Consider the following 13251-nt stretch of genomic DNA (forward strand, 5'->3'; position numbering starts at 1 on the left):
GGAAGTTTCGCCTAGGGCGCGAAACATCCTTGCACTGACCCTGCAGAGGAGTGATGTTCTGGAACAGCCTTCGAAGGGGAGCAGTGGGGGTAAAAAACCTAACTTGTTTTAAGACTGGGCTTGATAGATTTATGGTGAGGCTGGTATGATGAGATTGCTTAAAATGGCATATGGCCCATCTGCGACTGCCATTAGCTAATATCTCCAACTGCCAAAGACTGGACACTAGATGGGGAGGGCTCTGAGTTACTACAGAAAATTCTTTCCCTGGTGTCTGGCTGGTAGGTCTAGCCCATATGTTCAGGATCTAGATGATCACCATATTTGGTGTTGGGAAGGAATTTTCCCCCAGGTCAGATTAGCAGAGGCCTTGAGGTGTTCTGTCTTTCTCTACAGAAGGGAGCCTAGGTCAATTGCTGGTCAGAGTAAATGGTGGATCTTCTGTAACTTGCAGTCTTTAAATCAAATATTTGAGAACTTCAGTAACATAGCCAGAGATTATGGGCCTACTACAGGACTGGGTATGTGAGGTTCTGTGGCCTGCAATTTGCAGGAGGTCAGACTAGATTATCATGATGGTCCCTTCTGGCCTTAAAATCTGTGACTCTAAGAGTTAATGTTGCAAGAGCTGGATGGTTCAGGGGATTGGCAGCATTCTGTAGAGCATTTCTTTTCAAGATCTTCAGCTTAAACCCAGCCTTTGTTGGTCATTCCCGAAAGGAAAGGCATTGCAATCTGATGGACAAGTATCTGAACCAGAAACGAAATTGCCACACCGTGGCATCAGTGTTAGAAGTCACCAACAGCAACTAAGGTATGAGTGGCCTAGACACCAATTCCTTGAGTTAGCAAAGTACTGACACATAGATTTAACTTTAAGCATGTGCTTAAATCCTGTTGATCTGAATGGGACATAAACACATGCTTAACATTAAGCACATGGTTTGCTGAATCAAGGCCTGAATAGCGTTCCCATATACTAGAGTTGAACTTTCCATATTACAGTTAGGTTTTGGGACAATGTGGTAAAAACCATGCTCCTCCTTCCAATATTTACCCAGTCTGTGGCCTAGGCTTGGTCTAGAATAAAAAGTTGTATTACTATAGCTAGGTCAATTAGGGTTTTGATTTTTTACCAACATAACTATCTTGGTAAAACCCTCATGTAGATGCACTCAGAGCAGCTTATCTGTAATTATAACAACATAGGTTATGCCTATTGGGGGAACTAGTATATGCTAGATGGATATAAGCACTTTTCTACTAATGTAACTGCATCCACACTTGAGAGAGTTTTTCCAGTATTGTTATTCTGGTATAACTATGCTGGCAAGACATTCCTGGTGTTGATAAAGGCTGAGAAGAGGTCTCTGTGCTCCAAGACTATTAATCTGGCAGCTCTCACCTACACTTTATAAAGAATTAAACTTGACATAACTAATCAAATGTCTAGAGCTGAGAAACTTTAACACAGAGCCTTTCAAAAGTGTTCTATGGATATAGAAAGGATCTAAGATGTTTTATGCGCCTTGAAAATTCTTATGGATATATAAAATCACAAAGCGAAGAGAATCAACATGAACATTTTTCCCTGCATCTAAATACGATATCTAGCTCAATAAAATCAAGCAAATGTTATCACCTTGCAAGAAGTCTGAGAGCAGGTTTTTGAAAGGTTCCTTGATCTAAATTTTGCCAGATGCATCAAGTGTAGCTTTTACTTTTTGACCCCCAGTACAGAGTAGACAATTTTTTCCAAAGTGATAATTTCCACCAAAGTGTTGAAAAAAGTACCTTGATGTGAGACTATATTTATTTAACCTTGTCCAAGAAAAATACATCAAAAGAAGGACAGGAAATTGGACAATGCATCTCCAGCTGTCTGAAGTAAAAGGCTGGCAAACAAGCCTGAGGTGTCACGGCTGGTAGCCTATTCACAGCTAGCTATGGATCATATGCTGATCTCTGAGCCATGTTAACACTCTCCACTACTGAAATAAGGAAAAAGAGCTACACTGGGAATAAAGAGAGGCAAAGATCCCAGTATCACAGGCACAAGAGACCCAGATCCTTAAAAGTGTTTAGGCACCTAGTGCCCATAGGCACCTTTGAGGATCTAGGTTGAATGCTTTAATCAGTAATGAAGAAGGCCATCTGAATGCAAAGGCATGAGCGTGATGCTACAGTAGGACTAAGTTACTCATCTTCCCTGGGGAGAGGACAGAGTTAATGGCTCCAGGCAATGCTTTGGGCAGGACCAATGCTACAAATCAGAAAATGGCTGGCAGTTACTAGCTATCCTAGTCCCTTCGAAGGTATCTCTCCCTGTAGTATCTGAGTGTCAGCTCAGCTGGGACACGTCTAGTTTGGAGAGCAACTATCTGTATATTTGCTGTATTGCCATTTGCGTTGTTGATTTCATTGAGAGAGACAAGGTGAGTGAGGTAATATCTTTTACTGGACCAAAAAAGATAAAGCTTTTGAACTCCACACAGCTCTTCTTCAGGTCTGGAAAAGGAATTGTCATTGTCATTTGTATTAACCTTTATATGATTTTATCATGATTAGGACCCCAATTCAGGAAAGTATTTAAGTATGGGACTTTAGTGCAGTGGGACTTTAAACAGATGCTTAATGTTAAACACATGCTTAAATGCTTTGCTGAACTGGGGCCTAGGCTGCTAGAAATAAATCTCGACACTGTTTCTATGTCTTGAGTATAGTTATAGCCCAAGCAAAATAAAGGCTAAAAGAAACACTTCTGGGTCTCAAATCTCAATCCACAGGTAGGGCCTGACCCTGCAAGGTAGTATGTGCACCTCTGACAAGATGCTGAGTCACCCTCAAGTCTGTTTAGCTTCAGTGGGTGTTGAAGTTGGTCAGCTCCTCACTAGGACGGATTCTGCACTCTACAGTATTAGCTGATAATGTTAATTGTGGTGTATTAATGCCCTGAAAATCGGGATATATAGATAAGATTATCTATCAATAACATTACTTTTGTTGAAGCAGGGCTTAGAAGACCAAACCACAGATTCGGACCCCGCTGAGCTAGGCATTGTACAAACATAGAACAAAAAGATGGTTCCTGCCCCAAAGAGTTTTTATGGAGATATGATTATATAATATCTTCGTAAGAATGTATAAATGTTTAATAACAAAATGAGATTTGAGGTTAGGTTGCAAACCCCAGATTTGGGGCAGGGTAGCTAACCTTTTGAGTATATATGGACCACATTTCTGGTGACAGAGAGGTTTTAAGTCTCAGGTACATAAAAAAGCCAGTGGTTTAATATAGATTTAAAGCAAAACTAGGCTGATCTCACTGGTTTCCAATGGAATTTCACTTTGCGATTTTAGGTTTAACTCCAGCGTTCTGGGTGCAGGAATTAGGAAGCAAAGTAAGATGCTTGTTGTGTTTGTATGCATATAGCTACCCTAATAACTAGGCCTAAATGTCACAGTGATGTGGACAAGATAGGTGATAGATAGACTAGATGGAATACCTATGTAGCTCAACTCTTCCTTTGCAGCGATGTTGTCTGAGATTTGCGAATGAATGATATTCATAAGACCACACCAGTTTGTGAATGTTTACGTTTCATATGATTTGAGGAAGAGAATAATGATTTTTGCAATTGTAAGACTCCTACAGGTCGTGACTATGGCATATTTCACATTGAGTCTGATAAAGAGATAAGCCATCAACTTCTATTCTGAATCTCAGGATAAGTGATAATTACCTTTATGGAAAGTTTATGATGCTCTGTAATAAACTGTTATTAATATCAATGTAGTAAATTTAATTCAAAGGACTTACTGAAAATTAACGGGCATCCCTGAAGTGATTTTTCTGCTTACTCAGCATCTGGGGAAGGGAGGTAGGGGCTTACCAATTTAGCAGAAACGGGAAATTATATATATATGTGTATATACACACACACACACACACACACATATACACACACATATTGCAAGGTACAGAAGTCATCCTCGTTATCATTTATAAACAAAAAATCATATTTTGCAGCTCCATAATTTATGGCAATGTCTCTGCTGACACAATTTTGCAGCTGTCTAAATACCTAAACCAGGAATGATTGCCTAGAGGAGTATTATTTGCAAAGAGCAAATTAGAATTCAAAACATTTAAAGGTCTAAATTAAAGAGCTGATGGAAATGGATACAAACTAAGGGATGTTTTGGTAGGCTGCTCTAGCCTTTCAACATAACTAACTAAATAAATAAAAAAAACATCTCACTGTGTCCCAAGTTCTTGGAAGCTCCTTAAATCAAAGCAATGAGGAACAAGACTGAAGCATGTACTAAGAGCTTTATGGATAATGCTTGCACTGCAGGCCTCTCCACCAGCCCAGAAAACCCTAGGCCAACTCACCTCCTCCAATTTTCCTTCTAAACCACCTTGAGCTCCCTATTGCAAGTCTAACTTTCTTTAGGGACACCCTGTCCATCAGCAGGCCAACTCAGCTTTCTGACTCCAGCTAGGCATCTTTCCTTCCTAGTCAGCCCCTGTCTGAATGGATTAGACCCTTTTAATTTCTCCCTCCAGACTTCACAACTACTGCAGTTGTAGCAGGGCAAGGCCGATTGAGCCCACATACTCACATTAATCCCTTCTGGCCCAGTGTGGGGTTGGTACACCCCTGCACAAGATGACTTATTAGTATGACTCCCATTCACTTCTGAGGTGGTGATACAGTTAAATACCCCTTACTTCTGTTCTGAAAATTCCATGCTTAATAAAAATGGAATGGAATTTTGCTGGGTGAATTTCCTTCCATTACTTTTGGTAAAGAATGTTTGCAGTCTGCCCAGCACCATAAAATGTACTTTGGGGAATCACAAAAGGCCAAGGTGTTGACCTTTTGTTTCCACTCTGCAAATAAATTGAATGTGCTGTGCTAAAAGAGAACCAATGACTAAATGCGACTGTTCTAGCATGATTTTGGGGAGTATGTTCACCTTAGGCCGGGGTGGGCAAACTTTATGACCCGAGGGCCACATTGGGGAATAGAAATTGTATGGTGGGCCATGAATGCTCACAAAATTGGGGTTGTGGTGTGGGAGGGAGTGAGGGCTCTGGTTGGGGGTGTGGGCTCTGGGGTGGGGCCAGAAATGAAGAGTTCATGGTACAGGAGGGGGCTCTGGGCTAGGAGAGTGGAGTGGGGTTTGAGGTGTGGGGTTTGAGGGCTCTGGCTGGGGATGTGGGCTCTGAGGTGGGGTTGGAGATGAGGGGTTTGGGGTGCAGGAGGAGTTCAGAGGGCAAGAGGGGGTTCAGGACTGGGGCAGATGGTTGGGATGTGGAGGTGGGTGTCTCAGGGATGCAGGCTCCGGGTGGCGCTTACCTCAAGCAGCTCCAGGAAGCAATGGCCATGTCCCCCCTCCGGCTCCTAAATGGAGCTGTGGCCAAGCGGTTCTGAGCACTGCCCCGTCTGCAGGCGCTGCCCCTGCAGCTCTCACTTGCCACAGTTCCTGGCCAATGGAAGCCACAAAGGAAGCATGCAGAGCGGAGCCCCCTGGCTGCCCCTACGCATAGGAGCTGGAGCCAGGACCGGCTCTACAGTTTTAGCTGCCTCAAGCAGCTCACCGGATTGCCACCGCGGGCAGCGGGGGCAGTCCGTGTGCCCTTAGGGCAGCAGGCGCGTTTCCGCGGCGGCGGCAATTCGGTGGCAGCTTCTATGTTTAGCTGAAGCCACCGCGGCCAGCTAAATATAGAAGCTGCTGCCGAATTGCCGCCACCGCGGAAACACTTGTGCTGCCCTAAGGACACACTGACTGCCTGCGCCGTCCGTGGAGGCAATTCAGCGCGATGCTGGGGGCAAAATAATAGGGACTGCCATCCCTTGAAGATTGCTGCCCCAAGCACCAGCTTGGAATGCTGGTGCCTGGAGCCAGCCCTGGCTGGAGAGGGCCATGCTGCTGCTTCTGGGAGCACATGGAGCACCCCCGACACTGCTCCCTGGATGGAGTGGGGCAATCCCCAGAGCCTGCTCTCCAGTGGGAGCTTGAGAACCAGATTAAAATGGCTGGCAGGCTTGATCCAGCCTGCAGTTTGGCCACCTATGCCCTAGGCAAAGGGCCTGTAGCAAGCTCTCAGTTGGTCCACCAAGCTACTGGGGGGCGGTGGCAAGCTGCTGCCTCGCCAAAACGCCTTGGTCACACCTCTCCATCTATGGGGAATTACCAGATGGAGCTGTGCCATCGCAGTTGGCACAACACAGGAGTTCCGCCCAGAGTTCGTGGCACACTCCTCAGGCCGGGGAGCACAGGCAAGAGTCCATGACGCGGCCCTCAGACAGGAGGGTGCTGGCAAGAGTCCTTAGCTCTTTATTGGGATTCTGTCACCCTGAAGCAGGGTGGTAGATATAGGGAAATGCAGGCCCACCCGACTCCACAGCTAGGGCCAGCTCCAGCTTTTTTTTGCCACCCCAAGCCACGAAAGAAAAAAAAAAAGCTGCGATCGGCAGCACTTCGGTGGCAGCTCTACTGCACTGCTTCATGCTTCGGCAGCAATTCGGTGGCCGGGCCTTCCCTCTGAGATTGACTGAGGGACCCCATGCCTAGTTGACACCAAAGACCCTGACGTGCCGCCCCTTTCCATTGGAAGCCTCAAGCACCTGCTTCCTGCGCTGGTGCCTGGAGCTGGCCCTGTCCACTGCGTTCCAGCCCAGGCCCTGACAGTGGCAGGAGGAGAAGGTCCCACCACGGGTCAGTGGGGATCTGTCCGACACACGCTGATCAAACACTAACTCACCGCACTGTCCAGTTCCGCCCCTGAGCTACTTCCTACCCAGTCTCTCAAGTGGGTCCCTCTGGTTCCTCCAACTCATCAGGGTATTCAGCCATCAGTAGCCCTGGTAGCTCCAGCTCACCCTCAGCATCAGACTCACTCAGGCTTGGGTTGCAGCCCGGCTCCTCCAGTTCCTCAGAGTACTCTGCGGCCGGCAGTCCTGGTTGTCTGAGTCCTTCCTCTGGGTCAGGTTTCCCCAAGTCCAGGGCGCCCCCTGGCTCAGCAGCAGGGGCTACTGGGAACAACCAGGAGTCTGTGTCTCCCTCCCTCCCTGGTGCTGTCCTAACTGGGCTAAGGGTTCCACCATTTGTACTTCCTATTCCACCCCTCCCCTTCCTGGGGGTGGAGTAAGCTTGGTCTGGCCCTGCCACCTCAGGCTGAGAGAACATGAGAACATAAGAACGGCCATACTAGGTCAGACCAAAGGTCCATCCAGCCTAGTATCCTGTCTGCCGACAGTGGCAAATGCAAAAATGCAAAAGAAAGGAATGATTATTAGTAAAGTATCTAAGGCTACATTGAGACTACTTGTATACACATACTTGCAATAGCTCTCATTGAACCAGCGTGAATATAAACAACAATGTAGCTGGTGCAGCATGGGTAGTGTCAGTGGAGGCATGGCTGAGCCAGGCCGAGTATGTACCCTCCAGCTTCAGGTGTAGACATAGTCTAATTGTCCTTAAACTGAGGTGGGGAGAAGAGGATCAAAGGAATACATTTTTTAATAGTAAGCTCTGTTAGACTGAAGCAGCAGACACCTAAAACTCCAGAACAAGGACCATCGCTGATGACTGCTCTTCATGCAAAATGCAATTGTTAACCATCAGCATAAAGCTAGACTGTGCAGGAGACAGCGATTTCTTGAAGGCTAATCCTAGACTGTCCAATGAACTCCTGAAGGATCTGGGATCTGTCCTCACCACCATTCATTTTAAACAAAGCTAATACAATTTCCCTCTGGGGCAAGGAAGGTAGAAAGAAAGCCTGACGTGACACATGTCAGTCATATCTAGAGCTGATCAGAAAATGTTTCTCCCATCCTAGAAATTATTATTTTGTTTTTACTGAAATTTTTCTACCCTTCTTTTCCTTTTGTCAGAAATAGACATATCTATTGGAAATCTCCATTTTGAGGAAATAGCATTTTACTTAAAAAAAAAATACTTTTTGATAGAAGTTTTTCAACCAGCCCATGTTCCTTAACGAGCTTTTGAAAGGCACTCAATACAGAAGAATCTGACTAGAATAATTTATGAATTAGCTTTTCCTTTCTGGAGAGCAGGGTTGAGACCCTAGCAGGGGGTTGGTTTTGCTTAAAAGAGGCACAATATTAGAAAACAGGGATATTGCAGGTCAAGATCAAAGGGCTTACATAACTGCACCGGGATGCTTGCAATATGTCTGGTGCTCTCAGCTCCCCATTTTCATTAATGCTGAAATCTTGTTGTTAAGGAATTTGTAAAAACAAGGCAATATCTCAAATAAAGCACATTGAATGTGTCATAATTTCCATCTCTACAATGGAGACCTGAAGTACTGTTTTCCCTTATTTCTGTAAGGATTGGGAAGCCTGAAACCCAAGTCATTAGCATTCAGGTTGTTTATGACATTATAAAAGGATGAAAGTAGTTGGAAATGAGAAGTAGCTTTAAGTGCGAGACATTTTGTGAAATTATGCATCTGTTTCTTCACTTGAAAATTGGTATGCAAGCCAAGGCACAGCCAGGCAGAAAGATTGCAATTGAATCAGAGGAAATTTTATTATAGTGGTCCAGTTCATGCTGATACCACAGCAAGGAGGGGGTTTTAGCATTTCCAGTATGTATACAAAATACTTCTTTTTTAAAAACATAAAGACCCTGCAAAGAACTTGTCAAATTTTGATAGAAGACCCAAAATACGTATGTAAGTCAACAACCTATCAGAGGACATTTAAAAGGCTCTAAATATCTATTCACATGATCATGTTGACGATCCATGAGTTTAAAACTCACTAGATAAATATTTTCCTAAGTCTGTAACAGCTTGGCTCAATCTGGTGTGTTAAATATGAAAAGGCTGTCATGGAAAAAAATTGGCAAAATACACGCCATACCAGAGTACAAGAACCTAGACACAACTGTAGATAGATTAGGTGCAGTGACAGATAGTCAAAGAGCAAACCATTTGGAAACCTGACAACACTTTCCATTAAGATTGAAATAATAATTTAACTGCTTTTGGGGGTAATAATTCTCATCATATTTATTTAAAGTTCTGAGTCTTGATTCAGGAAACCAGTCCTTGATTCAGGGTGGCACTTACATGCATAAATCTAGCTCAGTCAATGGGATGTAAACATATGCCTAAAGTTAAGCACATACTTAAGTGATGTACTGAAAAGCAATGGACTTGAACACATGCTTAAGTATCCTCTTGAATTCATGGTCTTGTTATTCACAATATCATAGGGAAAGTTATAATTAAAGATTGGTTTTGATTTTATGTTGGTTGACATGATCATATACACTTCTTTTACTCTATATATATTTCAAATAACCTCTTTAGTTTAATGAATACAGCATGGAGACGCTGTTATTGTTTCTTTGTTCTTTATGTATTCTCTATCAACAATTACTGAACTATTTGAAAAAAAAAACAAGAACAATCTTTACCAGTTTTTTTTTTTAATAAATAGAGATATATAGTTTCAATTTGGATTCCAGGGAGATGATTTTATTCCTCAAAAGCCAATTTGGAGGAATAAGAACATCTCCCTGGAATCCAAACTGAAACTGCTGCCTGCATTGGTCATCTCCATTTTTCTGTATGTGTGTGAGACATGGACCATTACGGCAGAACTTGAATGGAAAATACAGGTAGTAGAGATGAGAAGCTTCCGTAAAATCCTGGGCATCTCCTACTTCGACCACGTCACTAATGAAGAGGTCTGCAACATCATCACCCAATGTGCTGGGTCATATGAAGACCTCTTGACAAACGCGAAGAAGAGCAAGCTGAAGTGGTATGGCCATAGACTCATAGACTCATAGACTCAAGGACTGGAAGGGACCTCGAGAGGTCATCGAGTCCAGTCCCCTGCCCTCATGGCAGGACCATGTAACAAGATCATCTGGCCTATCCAAGATCATCCTCCAAGGGACAGTACAGGGGAAGAGAAGAAGAGGTAGACAGAAGAAGAGATGGATTGACAACATAAAAGAGTGGACAGGAAAGGACTTCGTGGAGACTCAAACACTGATGCATAATTGTCAGGGGTGGAGACAATTGGTTGATTGCTCACCAATGATGGTGCCCCAATGACCAATGCAGTTATGGGAGTGATGATGATGAGGGATATATAGTGAATTTTATAATCACTTATTTTAGAGACTTTTCTTTTATAAAAGTGTGCCATAAAAAAGCCTAAAGGATATTAACTGTGGATGGAAAAAACAGGCACTGCCCCTGCCACTCCAATTGGAGCATATAGGAGCCGGAGCGGGGCCATGCTGTGGCGTCCAGGAACCACATGGTGCAACCCCTGACCCTGCGCCCCAGCTGGAGTGGTGCTGAGTGCATGGTGTGGCTTGCGGGCCGTAGTTTGCCCACCCCTGCCCTAAGCATACTTGGTAATTTGCTGCAGCCATCACATGCTGACAAGAAAATTGTTCGCTCATCTGACTTTAATAAACTTATGGTTCTATAATGCAAAGAGTCAGAAGAGCTAGGAGTTGAGAACTGCTCAAAACGACAAAAAGAAGAAAGAAAATGAACTAGCTTATCACACTGTGTATGTGGAATGTAACTATATAAAGTAGACCTTTGGTATGGAAGAGTATAACTAATTGAGTTAAGTCATAGGTATGTGTTCTTAGCTTATTACCAGGCAATGACCTGAACCAGGGGCATTGTATTCCCTAGGAAAACAAGGTATGTTCTTATCTTGTGGTAGCTAACAAGTAGTAAAACCCTAGGGAAGATAAAGCTATTTGTAGTCTTAACATCAACCTTATATGGCCCTTACCACCAAAGTATCTGAGCACCTTACAATCTTTAATGTATCTATCCTGACAACATCCCTATTAGGAATGAAAGTGCTCTTATCCCCATGTAACTGATGGGGAATGCAAACACAGAGGCTAAGGGTATGTCTACATTACCCACAGGATGGGTGGGCAGTGGCCGATCCACTGGGGTCGATTTATCGCGTCTAATCTAGATGCGATAAATCGAACCCCGAGTGCTCTCCCGTCGACTCCTGTACTCCACTGCCACGAGAGGCGCAGGCAGAGTCAACGGGGGATAGGCAGAAGTCGACTACTGCGGTGAATAGGTCTAAGTATGTAACTTAGATCAATTCCTGCCCCCACCCTCACCCCCAGTGCAGACCAGACCTAAGTGATTTGTTCAGGGTCACAAAGAAAGTCTGTGAAAGAACAGAGAAGCAAAGCCAGGTTTCCCAAAACTAGTGCCCTAACTCCTGGACCATCCTTCCCCATTCTTCTTTCCTCCACTCTCCCATAGGCTTTACTTCAATCTGTTTACAAATGCTAAAACTGCAAACTGACTTGTCTTAACTAGGAATTTACCGCATGTTGGCTAACTCAGGTTGAGAACAGATTGAGAACTTTTTATCCTAGTGAAGATGCATCCATAAAGTTCAGTTCCAGATCCAAAGTTTACGAGTGTGAAGACTGAAGGATTATATTTGGCTGGCTAGAAAGACAGGGGGCAAGATCCTTAGCTGATGTAAATTAGCATAGCTCCATTGACTTCAGTAGAACTATGTCAGTTTACATCAATTGAGGATCTAGCCTAGGAAGCCCATTACACAATACAAATCTGGATCCAAACTTCTATCACAGGTTGTTGGTGTTTTAATTTGGAATTTTAGTTCAGGCTCATGCCTAGTTATTAAACTATCTCACATATAAAGAGACAAGATGGGTGAGGTAATATTTTGTTGGACCAACTTCTGTTGGTGAAAGATATAAGTTTCAAGCTACATAGAGCTCTTACTCAGGTCTTCATAGAGCTCTTACAACTCTGTGTAGCTCAAAAGTCTATTTCTCTCAACAACAGCAGTTGGGCCAATACAAGATATTATCTCACCCATCTTGTTTCTCTCATATCCTGGGACCAATACAGCTACAACAACACTGTAAATAACAGATGGAGGGCAGTTGTTGCTGTGGAAAGTAATATTTCTCTGTAATCAATACTGAAAAGAAGCAACGTCTAGGCAACCTGTTTTCTATTATATGCACTTAAGCAATGTTTGTAACACTGAGAAGCATTGAATGTCATTCCAGCTGTAGCCAATATATGCTAAGCTGGCTTCTCATGTGTTAGGGAGGCATCCAGGTATGTTCCCAGGTCCTTACATCTGTTAGCACACTATAGAACAACATTGTTAATACAAGTATTAACAATTCAAGTATAATCTGTTATAATACTTTTCAGTGTGGGAGAAAAACTCAAATGTATACTTTTAGCAATAGAATGCAAACCAGATTTAGGACCCAGTCTGGTAATTGCCTGAGTACACTGTCTTCCCTTTACCATGAGAATATATGTTGGTGTCCCCTATTATTATATTATATATATATTTAAAAAAAAAAACCAAAACCCTTGACCCCACTTGTCTCTTCAGTTCATGCCCTATCTTCTTTCTCACCTCCCCTCCAAACCCACTGAACGTATTTGCTATTGCTACCTTTATTCCTGCAGTGTTCTCTTCTTAGCTTCTATTGAGCAGCTGCAAGGGGACTCAGCGAAAGATCATGCCTCCAGGAGGTAATTGGCGGAAACTATAGTCCTACAGAGGCGCAGCCATATAGAATAGCTCCTGCTGCCACACTTCTGAGAGGTCCCTCATTCACAGAGCTCCAAGAATGAGTGACCTCATCTCCAGACCCTCAAATCCCATTCCTTGTTCAGAGAATCTGAAGAGAGCTAACTCTCGGGGCATTTTACCCTAAGTTCAAGAGGAATTACAGGATCTGCAGATCTCCATTTCCTTTTAGCTGGAGCTTATTCTGTGAGAAGGAAGCAAGCCATAATCTTTTCTGGTGCAGGTCAACATTCAAATCCCTTCCAATAGGAATCTCTCCTGTGCCCAAGATCTCCACACAGGAGAGGGAGTGGGCAATCCGGAAGGAAGTTACAGCTCCCTGCTTCTGTGTCATCATCCTGAATGATACACTCTCTCTGAGGGCTGGTCCCTTTGAGGCAGGGGTGAAAGTAATTTACAGGACTTACCGGCACTGCTGGAGTCCTGAGGGGGTGTGGCCTCATAAGAACGGCTGTAGTGAGTCAGACCAAAGGTCCATCTAGCCCAGTATCTGTCTACCGACAGTGGCCAATGCCAGGTGCCCCAGAGGGAGTGAAGCTAACAGACAATGATCAAGTGATCTCTCTCCTGCCATCCATCTCCATCCTCTGATGAACAGAGG

This window comes from Gopherus evgoodei, chromosome 1, assembly GCF_007399415.2.
Source record: "Gopherus evgoodei ecotype Sinaloan lineage chromosome 1, rGopEvg1_v1.p, whole genome shotgun sequence".
NCBI classification, from domain to species: Eukaryota; Metazoa; Chordata; order Testudines; family Testudinidae; genus Gopherus; species Gopherus evgoodei.